Source organism: Rhinopithecus roxellana, chromosome 9 (assembly GCF_007565055.1).
Source record: "Rhinopithecus roxellana isolate Shanxi Qingling chromosome 9, ASM756505v1, whole genome shotgun sequence".
Classification (NCBI taxonomy): Eukaryota; Metazoa; Chordata; class Mammalia; order Primates; family Cercopithecidae; genus Rhinopithecus; species Rhinopithecus roxellana.
Window position 1 is genome coordinate 26,325,533 of NC_044557.1, and position 19,337 is coordinate 26,344,869.

The 19,337-nt window shown below is 38.5% G+C and overlaps 1 protein-coding gene across 2 annotated transcripts in view; it reads left to right on the plus strand.

Annotated features, from left to right (window-relative positions):
* Positions 1 to 19,337, plus strand: part of NRG1 (neuregulin 1) — a 1,136,884-nt gene that overhangs the window by 607,947 nt on the left and 509,600 nt on the right. The window lies entirely within an intron of this gene.

A 19,337-nucleotide genomic window follows, 5' to 3' on the forward strand; every position in this document is an offset into this window, starting at 1 on the left:
TTTGCTTAAACACAAATTTTTGTTTTTATCATATTAAACATTAAGTAGAAGTAATGCTAGATTATTTGGTTGGTAAATCTATTTAAGCTTAGGAAGAACATTCACAAGTAGAATAGAAGCATGCTTGTGTTATATTTAACACTAAAAACTCAGAGAAAACATAGCTATTTTTACTAAATCAACCTTATTATTTGATTATCAAAATAATAATTATTGTTAATTAATGTTTGCCCAACATTTACCTAGATTTTGTGAACTTGAATTATTGTTTCTGAGTTATGTTCCTACAAGATACATCTTTTTTACCTACATTAAAAGTATTTAAGGCTCAATTTCCTTAACTTCTGGGAATTTGGGAAATATTTGGTTTATATAAATGTTTATTTATTTCTAAGCCAATTAGAATAGAGCTTCTTTTAAGAGATTCTCGGGCCGGGCGCGGTGGCTCAAGCCTGTAATCCCAGCACTTTGGGAGGCCGAGGCGGGCGGATCACGAGGTCAGGAGATCGAGACCATCCTGGCTAACACGGTGAAACCCCGTCTCTACTAAAAAAATACAAAAAAACTAGCCGGGCGAGGTGGCGGGCGCCTGTAGTCCCAGCTACTCGGGAGGCTGAGGCAGGAGAATGGCGTAAACCCGGGAGGCGGAGTTTGCAGTGAGCTGAGATCTGGCCACTGAACTCCAGCCTGGGTGACAGAGTGAGACTCCTTCTCAAAACAAACAAACAAACAAACAAAAAAAAAAAACAAAAAAAAATTCTCTAACCTAATTTAGTGACACTATCCTGAGGTAGGTAAATATTTTATTTTTATTTTTTTTCAGAGATGGGCTAGATTAGAACTCCTGCCTTCAGACTCCTGAGTAGCTAAGGTTGCAACTTCCATAGTAGCTGAAATTGTAGGTGCATGCCACCGTACCTGGCCAACAGGGAAATATTACATACTCTAACAATGAGTGGTGATGTCCTTTCTGAATTACAGACATGTAGACATTAAAGCAGAGATAGCAAGAATTTAGTTTCAATTCTAACATTTAAGCCATGGGTCAAGAGTGGACACAGAATAACAAAACTTACTGTTTTATATCAAAGAGCTGTTCTCTTCTCATGATTCTTGATTTGAGCTCAAAACAGACAAACAGAAAAGAGTAGCAAACCAAATTCTCTGTTATCTTTCACCCGTAAGAGACAAGATCTCTAAAAGTCAATAATCCCCTTTTCAGAGATGATCAAGTGGTCAGACCACACAACCAAAGCCAGTGCCAGAAATCAAGTGAGTACTAAAAATATGTATGTATAAATCACATCTTTGCCTTGCTACCAATAGACAAAGGTCCATATCACAGGACCAGGAGTTAGACTCATTCATAGTTCCTTGGACCAGGAATGGAGCACAAAGGACCCAAAGAAGCCTCATTACCTGGGTGGAGTAAACAAAGATCCTAGTGCAGGAGCCAGTGTATCCAAGTCATGGCACCAAACTATCAAATACAAGATGCACCAGGTCATTAAAGAGAAGATTTTATTCAAACCATTGCAAAATGGAGAACATTGATTTATGGTGAATATCTCGAAGAAAAGGAAGGGGGCCTGGGGTTCTATAAAGGCAGGAAAACAAGGGAGTCATCCAGACGTCTTATAAAAGTCATGAAGAAGGGTGGAGATGGGTCTTATCTCAGAATATGGGAGGGCAGTGTGGGCCTTTGTATTAGTTGTTTGCCAGACACTAAAGGGTAGAGAGGTTTCTTAATCTTTACTCTTTTCCAGAAGCACAGGGCTCAGGTAAGATTGAATATTTTTCATGTCTTTCATCCTCTCTGTCTGATCTCTTTCAAACTATCTTTTTTGTTGAGGCTATATGGAATGTTTACGGTTTTACCTTCCAATCAACTCCATAAAAACAGTTGATCTAAAACATCTAGCTAAGTTCCACTGCATTTTAGTCATTCATTATGGAACATCATTCCAGGGAGGGTTTATTCTCTGCCTAAGCAAGCAATGAAGGGAGATCTTTTGGAAATGGCCTAGTATTTGATGGGAAGCAAGGACAAGGTCTACATTAGTGGATCACAGACTTTTTGCCGCTGAGATCCACCATCCAAAATGCATTCATTATTATCTTTGCATGTGTTTATTTAGCTGCAACAATAGTTTAATGGTTTTCATAACACAAAACTTCACAATGTGTGATGACACTGATATCTTCTAGTCTATTCCCCGTGGTTCTATTTCATTTTTTTATAGCTTATAGTGACTCATTAAAATTGATTTCCATGAATGCAATGCAACACACAGTTTGAAGTCCACTGAATAATATTTTAAAACTATTATTATAAAATGAATTTGGTAACCTTTTCAAAATTTTACTAGTATCATTTCTGTGGTTTTTAGGAAAACAAACATTTTGCGTTGTAGTCTTTTTTTCACATAAGTATATGGCAGATTCCTATAAATATTTTAATAGATCAGCTGTTTCCAGTGCCATGTTTGGGTGACGATATTTTACCAGAGATAGTCTGTAATGAAAAATTGAGAGAAATGATGACAATGTAATTCGCAGACATGTATACTTAGTTATTTATAATACATTTGCGGACATGTATATTTAGTTATTTATTCAACAAATATTCAGTGCCTTTTATATCTTAAGAAGAGTTCATGATAATTAGAGGCAAACAAGAAAGGCAAAGTTCCTGCTTAGATGAAATTTATATTCTAGTATAAAAATTGCCATATTTATTATTATTATTATTATTATTATTATTATACTTAAAGTTCTGGGATACAGGTGCAGAACGTGCAGGTTTGTTACATAGGTATACACGTGCCATGGTGGTTTGCTGCACTCATCAACCCACCATCTACATTAGGTATTTCTCCTAATGCTATCCCTCCCCTAGCCCCCAACCCCATGATAGGCCCCAGTGTGTGATGTTCCCCTCCATGTGTCCATGTGTTCTCACTGTTCAACTCCCACTTATGAGTAAGAACATGCAGTGTTTGTTTTTCTGTTCCTGTGTTAGTTTGCTGAGAATAATAGCTTTCAGCTTTATCCACATCCCTGCAAAGGACACAAACTCATCCTTTTTTAATGGTTGCATAGTATTCTGTGGTGTATATGTGGCACATTTTCTTTATCCAGTCTATCATTGATGGGTGTTTGGATTGGATCCAAGTATTTGCTATTGTGAATACTGCTACAATAAACATACATTTGCATATGTCTTTATAGTAGAGTGATTTATAATTCTTTGGGTATATACCCAGTAATGGGATTGCTGGGTCAAATGGGATTTCTCATTCTAGATCCTTGAGGAATTGCCACCCTGTCTCCCACAATGGTTGAATTAATTTACACTGCCACCAACAGTGTAAAAGCATTCCTATTTCCCCACATCCTATCCAGCATCTGTTGTTTCCTGACTTTTTAATGATCACCATTCTAACTGGTGTGAGATGGTATCTCATTGTGGTTTTGAGTTGCATTTCTCTAATGACCAGTGACGATGAGCTTTTTTTCATATGTTTGTTAGCCGCATAAATGTCTTCTTTTGAGAAGTATCTGTTCATGTCCTTTGTCTACTTTTTGATGGATTTTTTTTTTCTTGTAAATTTGTTTAAGTTCCTTGTAGATCCTGAATATTAGCCCTTTGTCAGATAGATAGATTGCAAAAATTTTCTCTCATTCTGTAGGTTGCCTGTTCACTCTGATGATAGTTTCTTTTGCTGTGCAGAAGCTCTTTAGTTTAATTAGATCCCATTCATCAATTTTGGCTTTTGTTCCCATTGCTTTTGGTGTTTTAATCATGAAGTTTTTGCCCATGTGTATGTCCTGAATGGTACTGCCTCGGTTTTCTTCTAGGGTTTTTATGGTTTTAGGTCCTACGTTTGTCTTTAATCCATCTTGAGTTAATTTTTGTATAAGGTGTAAGGAAGGGGTCCAGTTTCAGTTTTCTGCATATGGCTAGCCAGTTTTCCCAACACCATTTATTAAATAGGGAATCTTTTCCCCATTGCTTGTTTTTGTCAGGTTTGTCAAAAATTGGATAGTTGTAGCTGTGTGGCATTATTTCTGAGGCCTCTGTTCTGTTACATTGATCTATATATCTGTTTTGATACCAGTACCATGCTGTTTTGGTTACTGTAGCCTTGTAGTATAGTTTGAAGTCAGGTAGTGTGTTGTCTCCAGCTTTGTTCTTTTTGCTTAGGATTGTCTTGGCTATGCAGGCTCTTTTTTGGTTCCATATGCAACTTAAAGCAGTTTTTTCTAATTCTGTGAAGAAAGTCAATGGTAGCTTGATGGGGATAGCATTGAATCTACAAATTACTTTGGGCAGTATGGCCATTTTCACAATATTGATTCTTCCTATCCATGACCATGGTATGTTTTCCATTTGTTTGTGTCCTCTCTTATTTCCTTGAACAGTGGTTTGTAGTTCTCCTTGAAGAGGTCCTTCACATCCCTTGTGAGTTGTATTCCTAGGTATTTTATTCTCTTTGTAGCCATTGTGAATGGGAGTTCACTCATGATTTGCTTCTCTGTCTATTATTGGTGTGTAGGAACGCTTTTGATTTTTGCATATTGATTTTGTTTCCTGAAACTTTGTTGAAGTTGCTTATTAGCTTAAGGAGATTTTGGGCTGGGACAATGGGGTTTTCTAAATATACAATCATGTCATCTGTAGACAGAGACAATTTGACTTCCTCTCTTCCAATTTGAATATACTTTATTTCTTTCTCTTGCCTGATTGCCCTGGCCAGACCTTCCAATACTATGTTGAATAGGAGTGGTGACAGAGGGCATCCTTGTCTTGTGCCAGTTTTCAAAGGGAATGCTTCCAGCTTTTGCCTTTTCAGTATGATATTGCCTGGGGGTTTGCCATAAATGGTTCTTATTATCTTGGGATACATTCCATCAAGAGCTAGTTTATTGAGAGCTTTTAGCATGAAGGAGTGTTGAATTTTATCAAAGGCCTTTTCTGTACCTATTGAGACAATCATGTGGTTTTTGTCATTGGTTCTGTTTATGTGATGGATTATGTTTATTGATTTGTGTATGTTGATCCAGCCTTGCATCCCAGGGATGAAGCCGACTTGATCATGGTGGATAAGCTTTTTGATGTGCTGCTGAATTTGGTTTGCCAGTATTTTATTCAGGATTTTTGCATCAATGTTCATCAGGGATATTGGCCTGACATTTTCTTTTTTTGTTTTGTCTTTGCCAGGTTTTGATATCAGGATGATGCTGGCATTATAAAATGAGTTAGGGAGGAGTCCCTCTTTTCCTGTCATTTGGAATAGTTTCAGAAGAATTGGTACCAGCTCCTCTTTGTACCTCTGGTAGAAATCGGCTGTGAATCTGTCTGGTCTTGGGCTTTTTGATTGGTAGGCTATTAATTACTGCCTCAATTTCAGAACTTGTTATTGGTCTATTCAGGGATTCGACTTCTTCCTGGTTTAGTCTTGGGAGGGTGTATGTGTCTAGGAGTTTATCAATTTCTTGTAGATTTTCTAGTTTATTTGCCTAAAGGTGTTTATAGTATTCTCTGATGGTAGTTTGTATTTCTGTGGGATCGGTGGTGATATCCCATTTATCATTTTTTATTGTGTCTATTTGATTCATCTCTCTTTTCTTCTTTATTAGTCTGGCTAGCGGTCTTTTTTTTCTTTTTCTTTTTTTTTTTTTTTTTTTTTTGTCTTTTCAAAAAACCAGCCCATGGATTCATTGATTTTTTTAAAAGGTTTTTCATGTCTCTATCTCCTTCAGTTCTGCTCTGATCTTAGTTATTTCTTGTCTTCTGATAGGTTTTGAATTTGTTTGCTCTTGCTTCACTAGTTCTTTTCATTGCAATGTTAGGGTGTCAATTTTACATCTTTCCCACTTTCTCCTGTGGGCATTTAGTGCTATAAATTTTCCTCTACACACTGCTTTAACTGTGTCCCAGAGATTCTGGTATGTTGTGTCTTTGTTCTCACTGGTTTCAAAGAACTTATTTATTTCTTCCTTCATTTCATTATTTACCCACTAGTCATCCAGGAGCAGGTTTTTCAGGTTCCATGTAGTTGTGCGGCTTTGAGTGAGTTTCTTAACCCTGAGCTCTAATTTGATTGCACTGTGGTCTAAGAGACTGTTATGATTCCCATTCTTTTTTGTTTGCTGAGCAGTGTTTTACTTCCAATTATGTGGTCAGTTTTAGAATAGGTGCGATACGGTCCTGAGAAGAATGTATATTCTGTTGATTTGGGGTGTAGAGTTCTGTAGATGTCTATTAAGTCCACTTGGTCCAGAGCTGAGTTCAATGGAATATCCTTGTTAATTTTCTGTCTTGTTGATCTGTCTAATATTGACAGTGGGGTATTAAAGTCTCTCACTATTATTGTGTGGGAGTCTGTCTCTTTGTAGGTGTCTAAGAACTTGCTTTATGAATCTGAGTGCTCCTTGTATCGGGAATCTGGTTTCTCCTTATACTGGATGCATATATATTTAGGATAGTTAACTCTTCTTGTTGCATTGATCTCTTTACTATCATGTAATGCCCTTCCTTGTCGTTTTTGATCTTTGTTGATTTAAAGTCTGTTTTATCAGAGACTAGGATTGCAACCCCTGCTTTTTCTTGCTTTCCATATCTTGGTAAATATTCCTTCATCCCTTTGTTTCGAGCCTGTGTGCGTCTTCGTGAGATGTGTCTCCTGAATACAGCACATCAATGGGTCTTGACTCTTTCTCCAATTTGCCAGTCTGTGTCTTTAATTGGGGCATTTAGCCCAGTTATATTTAAGATTAATATTGTTATATGTGAATTTGATCCTGTCACTATGATGCGAGCTGGTTATTTTGCCCATTAGTTGATGCAGTTTCTTCATTGTGTCAATGGTCTTTACAATTTGGTATGTTTTTGTGGTGGCTGTTACCAGTTTTTCCTTTCCATATTTAGTGCTTCCTTCAGGAGCTCTTGTAAGGCAGGCCTAGTGGTGGCAAACCTCTCAGCATTTGCGTGTCTGTAAAGGATTCTATTTCTCCTTCACTTATGAAGCTTAGTTTGGCTGGATATGTAATTCTGGGTCAAAAATTCTTTTCTTTAAGAATGTTGAATATTGGCCCCACTCTCTTCTGGCTTGTAGGGTTTCTGCAGAGAATTCCGCTGTTAGTCTTGGACTTTCTTGAAGAAATGGGCTTCTCTTTGTGGGCAACATGACCTTTCTCTCTGACTGCCCTTAACATTTTTTCCTTTATTTCAACCTTGGTGAATCTGACGATTATGTGTCTTGAGGTTTCTCTTCTTGAGAATTATCTTTGTGGTGTTCTCTGTATTTCCTGAATTTGAATGTGGGCCTGTCTTGCTAGGTTGGGAAAGTTCTCCTGGATAATATCCTGAAGAGTGTTTTCCAACTTGGTTCCATTCTCCACGTCACTTTCAGGTACACCAATCAAACGTAGATTTGGTCTTTTCACATAGTCCCGTATTTCTTGGAGGCTTTGTTTGTTTCTTTTCATTCTTTTTTCTCTAATCTTGTCTTCATACTTTATTTCATTAAGTTAATCTTCAGTCTCTGATATTCTTTCTTCTGCTTGATCTATTTAGCTGTTCATACTTGTATATGCTTCACGAAGTTCTCATGCAGTGTTTTTCAGCTCCATCAGGTCTTTTATGTTCTTCTTTAAAGTGGTTATTCTAGTAAGCAATTCCTCCAACCTTTTTTCAAGGTTCTTACCTTCCTTGCATTGGGAGGAATTTGTTATTACCCCCTTCTGAAACCTAATTCTCCATCCAGTTTTGTTCCCTTGCTGGTGAGGAGTTTGTGAACCTTTGTAGTAGAAGAGATGTTCTGGTTTTTGGAATTTTCAGCCTTTTGTGCTGATTTATCCTCATCTGTGTGGATTTACCTACCTTTGGTCTTTGATGCTGGTGACCGTTGGATGGGGTTTTTGTGTGGACGTCCTTTTTGTTGATATTGATGCTATTCCTTTCTGTTTGTTAGTTTTCCTTCTAATAGTCAGGCCCCTCTACTGCAGGTCTGCTGGAGTTTGCTGGAGGTCCACTTGAGACCCTGTTTGCCTGGATGTCACCAGCAGAGGCTGCAGAACAGCAGAGATTGCTGCCTGTTCCTTCCTCTGGAAACTTTGTCCCAGAGGGACACTCGCCAGATGCCAGCTGGAACTCTCTTGTATGAGGTGTCTGTCGACCCCTGCTAGGAGGTTTCTCCAAGTCAGGAGGCACGGGGATCAGGGAGCCACTTGAGGAGGTTAGCAGAGTTTGAGCACTGTGCTAGGAGATCTGCTGCTCTCTTCAGAGCCAGCAGGAAGGAATGTTTAAGTCTGCTGAAGCTGCACCCACAGCTGCCCCTTCCCCCAGGTGCTCTGTCCCAGGGAGATGGAAGTTTTATCTATAGGCCCCTGACTGGGGCTGCTGCCTTTCTTTCAGAGATGCCCTACCAGAGAGGAGGAATCTAGAGAGGCAGTCTGACTACAGTGTCTTTGCCAAGCTGCAGTGGGCTCTGGCAAGTTCAAACTTCCTGGTGGCTTTATTTACACTGTGAGGGGAAAACTGCCTATTCAAGCCTCAGCAATAGTGGACACCCCTCCCCCAACCAAGCTAGAGTGTCCCAGTTGGACCTCAGACTGCTGTGCTGGCAGAGAGAATTTCAAGCCAGTGGACCTTAGCTTGCTGGGCTCCATCGGAGTGGGATCCACTGAGCTAGACCACTTGGCTTCCTGACTTCAGCCCCCTTTCTAGGGGAGTGAATGGCTCTTTCTTGCTGGCGTTCCAGGTGCCACTGGGGTATGAAAAAAAGACTCCTGCAGCTAGTTTGTTGTCTGCCCATATGGTCACCCAGTTTTGTGCTTCAAGCCATGTTTCTTTCACTGAAAAATATAGAACTTTTCCTTCTCGCATTCAACTTCTTGAGAGGATCTCTTCAATAATGTGTGCATGTACATAGTTCACATCAAATATATTATGTATAATGTATATCAAAGTGTTAAGGTATTCTTCTTTACATATAGTGTTAGTAGCTGATGATTTTTTTTTCTTCAAAAATAAATTTGGAAACTTGTCAGTTCATAATTTTTTAAGTATTATTTTACAATCTCATGAAATCTGAAAGCCTAGAATATACTAGATAACTCTTGATTTCCACTCCCACCCTGCTATGAAGTGATAATTCACATCTGGCTATAACTTCATAAAAGGGGCAGGACGACCCATTTCATAAAAGACCACTATTGACTTGAAGACCTGTGTCTCTTGTCTCACTTCTAAAAGTGATTTAAAACTCAGTAACTCATTCTGAAATCCACTGTATAAGAAATGGTAATGTTTAGGGTCATTTAAAAGAAAGATTAGTTTAATAAATTTTGGCACCCTCTTTAACACATAAAACCATGACATGTGCTAAGTATAACCATATTTTGCGCAGAATGTGATTCAAAAGACTGATTTAATAGCTATAGTCCAAGAAGTGTTGAAAACTCTTGCCCAGTTTATGGTTTCCAATATAGGACACATATCCACAGAATAAGAAACTCAAGAATTAAACTGATGACTGTGTCAACCTCTGGAGAAACTCTTTTTTAAGACACAAAGCCAAATTTTCACCTTCATTTATGCACACTCATCTCCTGAAGGCTTCCTTATGCATTTACGTGTGAAGGAAGGGGAGGATTTGACTCAATCTCGTTGTCTGTCATCTTTCTTCCTCTCCCATTCTGAAATAGCTTTTCACAGTTGGGGAAAAACTAAAGATTTGACCTTCCCACAGTGAATGATAACAGCTGATCTTTATATAGTGTTTATTATATGACAGAGATCATTTCATGCACTTTGCAACTAAGAACTCATTTATTCCTTACAACACTGCAAGTACTATTATCCCCATTGTACAGACAAGAAAAATGAGCTTCTGTATTAGTCCATTTTCACACCGCTATAAAGAACTTCCTAAGACTGGGTAATGTACAGAGGAAAGAGGTTTAACTGACTCACAGTTCCGCATGGCTAGGGAGGCCTCAGGAAACTTACAATCATGTGGAAGAGAAAGCAGGCACGTCTTACATGGTGGCAGGTGAGAGAGAGAGAGAGCTTGTGAAGGAGGAAATGTCAAACACCAATCAGATCTTTTGAGAACTCATTCACTATCATAAGGACTGCATAGGCAAAACCACCCCCATGATCCAATCACCTCCCACTAGGTCCCTCCCTCCACACGTGGGGATTATGGGGATTACAATTCAAGATGAGATTTGGATGTGGGCACAGCCAGAACATATCAGGTACAAACAAGTAGTGGAGTTAAAAATCAAACATGGACCATCTAGCTCTGTAGCCCAGGCCCTTAACCACTACATTCTATAACCTCTTGAGAGAGGAAAACTTAGATTGGGCAATATTAGCATCCAATTGCCAGTGCAAAAGGAAAGGGAAGTCAGCACACCAGCTTATTAGTTACCCAAGATCAATAAGAGACCTGCAAATACTGGACTCCGGGTTATAGGCTTGGTAAATCCAAGTGATTTCTCTCATGAATCCAAATCCCTGCCAGTAATGCAGATATTCTAACTTGAGACTTACGGTCCAGACTGAAAATTCCAAATGAGAAAAACCAAGTAAGTTTGAGTTTCTGCAGTTACAAAGTGCTATGGTTTGAATGTCCCTACCAAAACTCAGGTTGAAATAAAATTGTCATTGTAATGGTATTTATGAGATGGGGCCTTTAAAAGGCAATTAGGCCATGAGGGCTCTGCCTTCATAAATACATTGATGTCATTATTGCAGGAGTGGATTAGTTATCACAGGAGTGGGTTAGTTGTCATGGGAGAGGTTTCCTGATAAAAGGATAAATTCCACCCCCTTCCACTCCATCTTCAGTGGTCACTTCATCCTTCTACCTTCTGCAATGGGATCATCATCCCCAGATGCCAGCATGATGTTCTTGGACTTCCCAGCCCCACAACCATGAGCCAAATAACTTTTCTTCTTTATAAATTACCCAATTGGTGGTATTCTGTTATAGCAGCAGAAAACAGACAAGACATAAAGGAAGGCAGATAATTACCCTCCCCCAACAGTTCATGTTACCCCCAAAATATTGTTTTAATCAGTGAAAGACTACCAAACTGTAGGTGTCTGACCTTCAGGGAAATATAAATAGAGAAGGTAAATGAATTCAACCTTTCTTTTCCCTATACTCTCATTTCTGTCAAATATAAAACCCTGTGGATTTTATTCTTGTTCCAGTTTACATAATCACATTCCAAATTACTTATGTGGACTTTTATGAGGGCCTTTTTTTTTTTCACACTTCTCTCCTTTTCTCATCAGCCTCTGCAGTCAGCTTCATACAAGAGTTATATTTCATTCATTTCATTTTCTTTTCTTTCTATTTCATAAGTTCTGGGACTTGGCTGTCAACCGAATCTTGATCTTGGTAATTAAATTGTTCATAAGCTCCAAACATGTTGTAACTCATGTCATATTCATATACACTTTTCTGCCCCAACTTGATAAAATGAGTGATACTGGGACACCATTGTCATACACACCTCCAGACCTGGGTGTGTCCACTTCAAATGCCTGAACTTGTTCAAATAGAAATGGGATTACTAAAACAACTATATATCCTCACCATGCTGGTTTTAGTAGGAAGGATGCATCAAGGTTAAAGCTCTCCAGTGAAAAGCATGGGGCTGGAAGAAGGAAGTCTCTCTAAGGCAGAAGTCCTTTGGAAAAACTGAAGATGACATCCTAGATAATTTTGAGGTCATATGTAGCAATGGAAGTTTCTCTCATTAATTTAGCAAATAGTCATAGACAAAACAGGCAACTTTAGAGCACGTACCAGGCTGTGCCAGTAATTCCACCCTTCACCTCCACACAAGGTCAGTCCATAGAACAAAATACCAAAGGCCTTTGTGCTCAGGTCTTTTGCTCCTGACATTCTCCCTTCATCTTTTCCCCTTCCCCTTTTTTAGTGTACTGTAGATGAGTATGTCTTAATTTCTTAAGTTAATTTGCATTGGCATTAAGCACCTGCTTTACTTATTTCCTTTCTCAACGACTCTCAGACTTTGATTCCTCATGTCCTTCTAGGGCCCTGCCCCATGCCTTCTGCTAAATGCTAAAGTCATGCAACAATTTAGTACTGCGTAGGGTAGGATGGTTCGCAAAAGGAAATCTCTCAAAGGAGCTTCATGCTCTCTGTGGCTCAGGGTAGCATTGTATGACCTTCGGCACCCCCTATGGGCTGGGCTATGGCAGACTTTGCTTGCCCTCATTGCTCCCTTTGCTTTCCTTGATCTTGTCCCTGTCTGTCTTCATTTTCTCTCTTCTCACTTTCTTCCCTATTGTTACTCACAGTTTAAGTTATGGAAGAAAAAAACTTAATGCTTATTGGCCACTTGAGGATACACTCCATAACTTGGAAAATGAAAATAAACACTTTAATAGTTTTATACTTGATATGATGACTCTTTTAAACAAGACACTTTTCATCTAGGTATGGCCTTAGATTTATGAAAAAAAAAAGTTGCAAAGATAGTACAGAGAGTTCCTGTATACCTGTCTTCTAGCTTACGCTAATGTGGAAAACTTACATGAATGTGGTACGGTCGTCCAAAAAACAATTTCACATTGGTATCATTCTATTCACTGAACTTCAGACTTTACTCATATTTCATCTTTTTTTTCATTATTATCCTTTTTCTTTTCCCAGATCAAATTCAGAATAACATGTGTGTTACTACATGATGGTTTAAAATGTTTATAAAACCAAGACCTCTACCTATGCTCCTGTTAGTGTGTGTGTGTGTGTGTGTGTGTGTGTGTGTGTGTGTGCGCGCGCGTTGGTGTTTGTATATCTTTATTTACTAATAAAACTAGAAGGGCTGTGAATTCGATATGGAGACTTTTCTTACTAGCCTTTTAAGATAGACATTGCTAACACATGGACAGGGATTGAATTAGTACAAATATTAAATATCATTAAGCCTTCTTTTTTGAGTTCTGACTGCACATCAACTTCACCTGAAGAATGTTTGTAAAATACACATGCTTGTTCCCCACCCAAAATCTATTGAATCAGAATCTCTAGGGAGTGAGGACCAACAGTTGTGCTTTTACCACCTCCACTCCCCCCCAGTACTGGACAGTAAAGGCCAGAAAAGATTACTTTAGGCATTCTCATTTCAGAAGCTAAAAGAGACATTCAATTTTCTCTCTCCTAATTTGGGACTTATAGCTGAGTGTTAATATATGCATGTAATACTTTGTGATGAATGTTAAATGTGTTTTAATAGTGTTCCCTTGCAGAAAATTCTTTCCTTTGCTGGTATTATTAAGCCTGTCTTGCATTGGGATTCATGCCCCCAGGCTCACAGTTCTCTGAGCGGTATTTGCATACACTGTCCTCAGTGAACCTGGGCTTTGGAGCCAGATCGCCTTGAATTCAAACCCTAGCTCTGCCACTTAAAGACTCAAGGAACTTACATAACCTTTTGTAATTGTTCGCTATCTGTAATAAATGAAAAGTGTTACTAATTATTACTAACCTGCAAGATTGTTGTGAGCATAAACCAACTGATGTGTGGAAGGTTTGGGACACAGTGTTCTTTACCAAATGAGGGTAACTGTGAAAACTTAGAAAAAGAGACGATTCATATAAATCACAAATTTTGAAAATGCATTTTAAATCCTCTATTTGTCCCAGTTTCTTGTACAGACAGGACTGCTTGCTACTAAGAATTTCCAATACAACCTCCAATTAAATAGTTTTTTGATGTACAGTGAGTGAAGAAGAAGTCCAACTTATTTGCATTTGCAGAGTCAGGAGACCCCCCAAAAAATGCTGAAGGTGTGAAAGCAAGAATCAGAATTGTCAGGATTCTCTGCAAAGTACTAGCAGTTTTGTAGATGCTTTGCAGCTGTGGAACTATAAACACTCAACCGCAGACACCTCATTTTATATCTCTTCTATGAGGTATATTTCCCTTGTGAAAACGTGTGAGTATTTTTAAAATTCACTCTACAAAATGGCAGTCAATGTTATCAAATATGCACTTATATGCCCTTGATTATAAAACCCATTACAAAGTTTATTACCTTAAGTTTAATAGAAAACAATTTTGAAAAATGGGAAAAAATGTATCTGTCACAGGGAAGTAGTTAGAGGTTCTCAGTGAGGAGATTTCTTGTCGGAATAATTTGTTTTATTTTGGTTATACATTTTTTGTTTTCTTTCGAATGTTGAAAAAGTTAAGAATATATTAATACATGGACAAGTTAGAAAGTATGCAAATAATAGGTTGGTCAAATCCTGCAGATGACAAATCGTGAGAGTTTGCCAAGCTAGGGGGTCCTGGCCACTCATACCATACCTTTATCTAACTCTTCCTCCTCACCTAGTCCCATAATAAAAAATATTAAGCTAACACGTGATACCTCTTTCTAGGCCACTTGTTAATGGGTCCTTTTAACTGGCTACGTATGAAGTAAGATTCCCATGGGCAGAAATCTTTATCTGATCTGTTCATGGACATACTCCAAGTGTCCTCTAGCTTTTGGCACACAGTATATGCTTGGTAAATATGTACTGAATGAATAAGTGAATGAATGACAGACACTGTGCTCCACATTGTCAATATATCATCTCATTTAATCATTATACCATCCCTATGGTATCCCCTATTTGCTATTATTAACTCCATGGTACGGACAATAATCAGGATAGATCAGGAAACTAACCAAGGTTCCACAGCCAGTACCTAGATGGCAGGAGGCCCCAAAACCTATGTACTAAGCAGTATGGCACATCTGCCTTCTTGTCTGGCATTCTTGGGACAAGCATGTGTGAGTGATAAGGTAAGTCCAGGAAAGCATGGGGCACTGGGAGAATGTAGAAGTAGGGATGATGGAATCTCATTCCCACAGTGAGAGCCCCCCATCCTGCTCCCATTGTCAGACTCACACTTTTTGTCATCTCTTTTCCTTCTGTCTTGCTACGTTTGCCTTGTCTTCTTCCTCAATAGTTTCCCACAGACTAAACGACTAACCATCAAAGAAGAGAATATTCGTGAAGTCACTAGTTACTTTTCTGCTCAATTAGCTATATATATATTAACTTAAAAAAAAAATTTTTCCCCATACACCCACTCACATAACTGTGAAGTTTCAGAAAAATTTCAAGATTATTGTGGGTGGGCCTCATATAAATCCCAACACTGTCAATTCTCCCAGCAGCTTTTTCTTAATTCGTCATCACTGTAGAAATCTAAGTCAGCACTCAGTGAAATCTAAAAGTCCAAAAGATTTATTTCAAATTTCAAACCTCCTCCCTAATGTTCTGAGGCTGTGTCAACACAGGTAGAGAGAAGGGGAGAGCTGAGGTTATTTAAGAATCGCATAATGTGAGAAACTGAGGAGACCCAAGGGATCTTTTAGCCCTACCCCCTCATTTACACATAAGGAAATGGAATCTGAGGCCAACAGCAAACTTGCCTGCCTGCTATCTGGGAAGTTCTATTAATAACACACTGTCATGGGGAAAAAAATTCATATGGGTAATAAAAGTTTGTTATTTTCAAAGATTAACATTCTTTATTAATTACCACTTTTTGAAACTGACACAACCACAGAAAAACTCCTATATAAGAAGAATTTGTCTAATAAATTGTATGATTGTTTATTGGGTATCTGTTTATTTTCTTAATTTTTAATTGTCAATCCTACTTGATTTAAGGTAGTCACATAAATATACAAATGTAAAGAGTTAATATAACTAATTGAATTCATTTGAGGGTAAAAAACTTAAATGTTCTTTTTAAAAAAGGAAAGAAAACATTAAAGCCAGAGATAAGATTAGCACAAAAAATGTGCATTATCAAAGTCTAGAGGGAGGTCTAAATGTAAATCAAGCTTTCTAGTAAGCAAAAACAAAAGAGAAAACCTGGTTAACTCCAAGATTCAGAATTGGTGTGATATACAAAAACAAAAAACAAAACAAAAAAAAAACTCGGCTGTCAAGACACTGCACAACAGTCGATGATAAAAAGACTGGAGGAACATTTCTTGTTTGTGTAACAAGGGTTTACGATTTGCAATGCATTGTGGTAAAACAGAAATCATAAGCTGAATGCTATTGTCACTGAACTTATAATTTAGTTAGAAAAGACATAGAAAACTAATTGTGGCATGAATGAAAAAGAAATTAGTGCAATTTAGTTAAAAAAGACATAAAAAACTAATTGTGGCATTTAGCTTATAATTTAGTTAGAAGAGACATAAAAAGCTAACTGTGGCATGAATGAGAAAGAAATTACTGCTCTAATAGTGGTTCCAATACTGTGAGGCCACAGGAAAACAAAAGGATTCTGAAAGATAGGGTTTGGAAACACTTCGTGGAGGAAGTGGCATATCAACAGGGACTTGAAGGCTGCCTAGATACGCAAAGAAATAGTTCAATGGAAATACAGGATGAAAGAATTGGGTGGCAAAGGAACAAACTCACTTGTTGATAGATTGTCAAAAAGTATAGTGTCTGCACTACTATGTGACAATGACAATTTTTTTTCCCTTTGTCATCTAAAATTGCTATCAGGCTGGGTGCAGTGACTCACGCCTATAATCTAAGCACTGTGGGAGGCCGAGGCAGGAGGATTACTTGTGTCCAGGAGTTTAAGACAACCTGGGAAATATAGTGACACCTCTCTACAGAAAAGTTTTTAAATTATCTAAGCATGGTGGTGTACGCCTATAGTCCCAGCTACTCAGGAGGCTGAGGTAGAAAGATCTCTTTATCCCAGGAGATGGTGGCTGCAGTGAGCCAAGATTGTACCACTGCACTCCAGCCTGGGCAACAGAGAGAGACCCTATCTAAAAAAGAATTAATTAATAAAAATAAAATTAAATAATATTGCTGTCAGTAAAGACTGACTAGTCTGTGTGATATTTATCATAGCTATATTTTGTAACTCCAGTGACCTTTTTAAATAAAAAGTAAGGTCCAGTTGACCCTCCCTGTCTGTAGGTTCTGCATACATTCAACCAACCATGGGTCAAAAATATTCAGAAAAATAAAATTTTACATACAATAAAAACTAATCTAGGCTGGGTACAATCACTTATGCCTGTAATCCCTGCAATTTGGGAGGCTGTGGCTAGAGGATCACTTGAGCTCAGAAGTTTTAGGTCAGCTTGGCAACACAGTGAGGACCTATGTCTACTAAAAGTTTAAAAAGTTGGCTGCGTTGGGTGGCATACACCTGTAGTCTCAGCTACTGGAGAGGCTGAGGTGGGAGGATCACTTGATCCTAGGAGGTGGAGGCTATAGTGAGACATGATGGCACCACTGCACTCCAGCCTGGGCGACAGAGTGAGACCCTTTCTTTAAAAAAATAATAAAAATAAAAAACCAACACAGTGTAACAACTATTTAGATAGCATTTATGTTATATTAGGTATTACAAGTAATCTAGAGATGATTTAAAATATAGGAAAGAATGTATGTAGCTTATAGGCAAATACTGCACCATTTTACATCAGGGACTTGAGTACCTGCAGATTTTGGTATCCTTGGGGAGTCCTGGAACCAATACTTTGAGGATACTAAGAGATGATTGTCCATTAAAAATGTCTCACCATAAAGGAAACATTTTATCTCTTCTGTGTAAGTCTGTGACCTTTTGGGTGGAATCTGAACAATGTGTAGATGATAGTTTCCCAACAGTGTGCGCTGATGTGTAGAAGTAGAAAATGATCCTTGGGTTTTCATATAAAAACATTCTTGTGAAACATGAAGCTAACAACCAAAAAGATTAATCCCACCAGTGAGACGCAAGGAATGCTCAGTTTTTGGAAGTGAAGCTACTTCCTCATCCCTAAGGCAGCACATACACTTTTTCAATAATCCTTTATTCAACAAGATCCAAGAACATTAATATCTAACAGCTTAGCCTAAATTCCTTGAAAGAACCGAGCCCATTGTGTTGTCTCCTGACTTGATTTTCCCAAACTGTCATGGATTTTCTAAGGAAGATGAGTTCCTTAGTTCTGGGAAAACACCATTGAGGAAGGATGCTTCAGAAGAGGAAGGGATGTCAGCCAGGGCAGATAAAATTAACAGTAAATATTGAGATTAAGTGCTATCTAAGAGGTACAAAAAATAAGTGTTTCACCTCAATAGAATTCTTATTGTTAAAAATATAGTGTATCTGGGCTGGGCGCGGTGGTTCATGCCTTTAATCCCAGCACTATGGGAGACTGAAATGGGTGGATCACCTGAGGTTGGGAGTTCGAGACCAGAATGACCAACATGGAGAAACCTCATGTCTACTAAAAATATAAAATTAGCCTGGCATGGTCGTGCATGACTGTAATCCTAGCTACTCGGGAGGCTGAGGCAGGAGAATTGCTTGAATCCAGGAGACGGAGGTTGCGGTGAGTTGAGATCGCACCATTACATTCCAGCCTGGGCAACAAGAGCAAAACTCCATCTCAAAAAAAAAAAAAAAAAAAAAAAAAAAAAATATATATATATATATAGTGTATCTACAGATTGGAAGACTATCAAAGCATAATATTCTAGCCCCAAACTAGGAAAAGAATAATGGTTCTTAAGAAGAAATTCTTTCTGGGCTGGATGTGGTGGCTCATGCCTGTAATCCCAGCACTTTGGTAGGCTCAGGCAGGTGGATCATGAGGTCAGGAGATTGAGACCATCCTGGCTAACATGGTGAAACCCCGTCTGTACTAAAAGTACAAAAAAAAACCTAGTTGGGAGTGGTGGCACATGCCTGTAATCCCAGCTACTCGGGAGGCTGAGGCAGGAGAATCACTTGAACCTGGGAGGCGGAGGTGGCATTGACCCAAGATCATGCCACTGCACTCCAGCCTGGGGGACAGAGCCAGGCTCCATCTCACAAAAGAAAAAAAAAAGAAAGAAAGAAATTCTTTCCATCCATTATATACTGTAATATAAAATGATGTGTCCCAGACAATGGCCTGTAAACCACATCTTGTAATTCCATTGTAAAAGATAGTGCAGTGTGAGCAAGGCTACAACGGCCAAAAATCCACTATTCTTTGGAAAAATGTGCCTTTTAATTATACGGAAGCTAAGGCAGTTGGCGCAAGTCACCTTTTCTCCCTGGCTTCACTGTAGTTGTACCTTTCAAAATGAACTCTCTCATTTGCCAAATACAAAGAAGAGAATAGTGTTTTCTCAGAGGACCACAGGATATTAAACATAAATAAAAATAAAAGTAAGATTCCCTTTGAATCTAGAAGAAAATTTGCCCAAACTTCTTCTTCCAAATGAAGGTACAGTGCAGATTTTCTCCCAGTCATTACC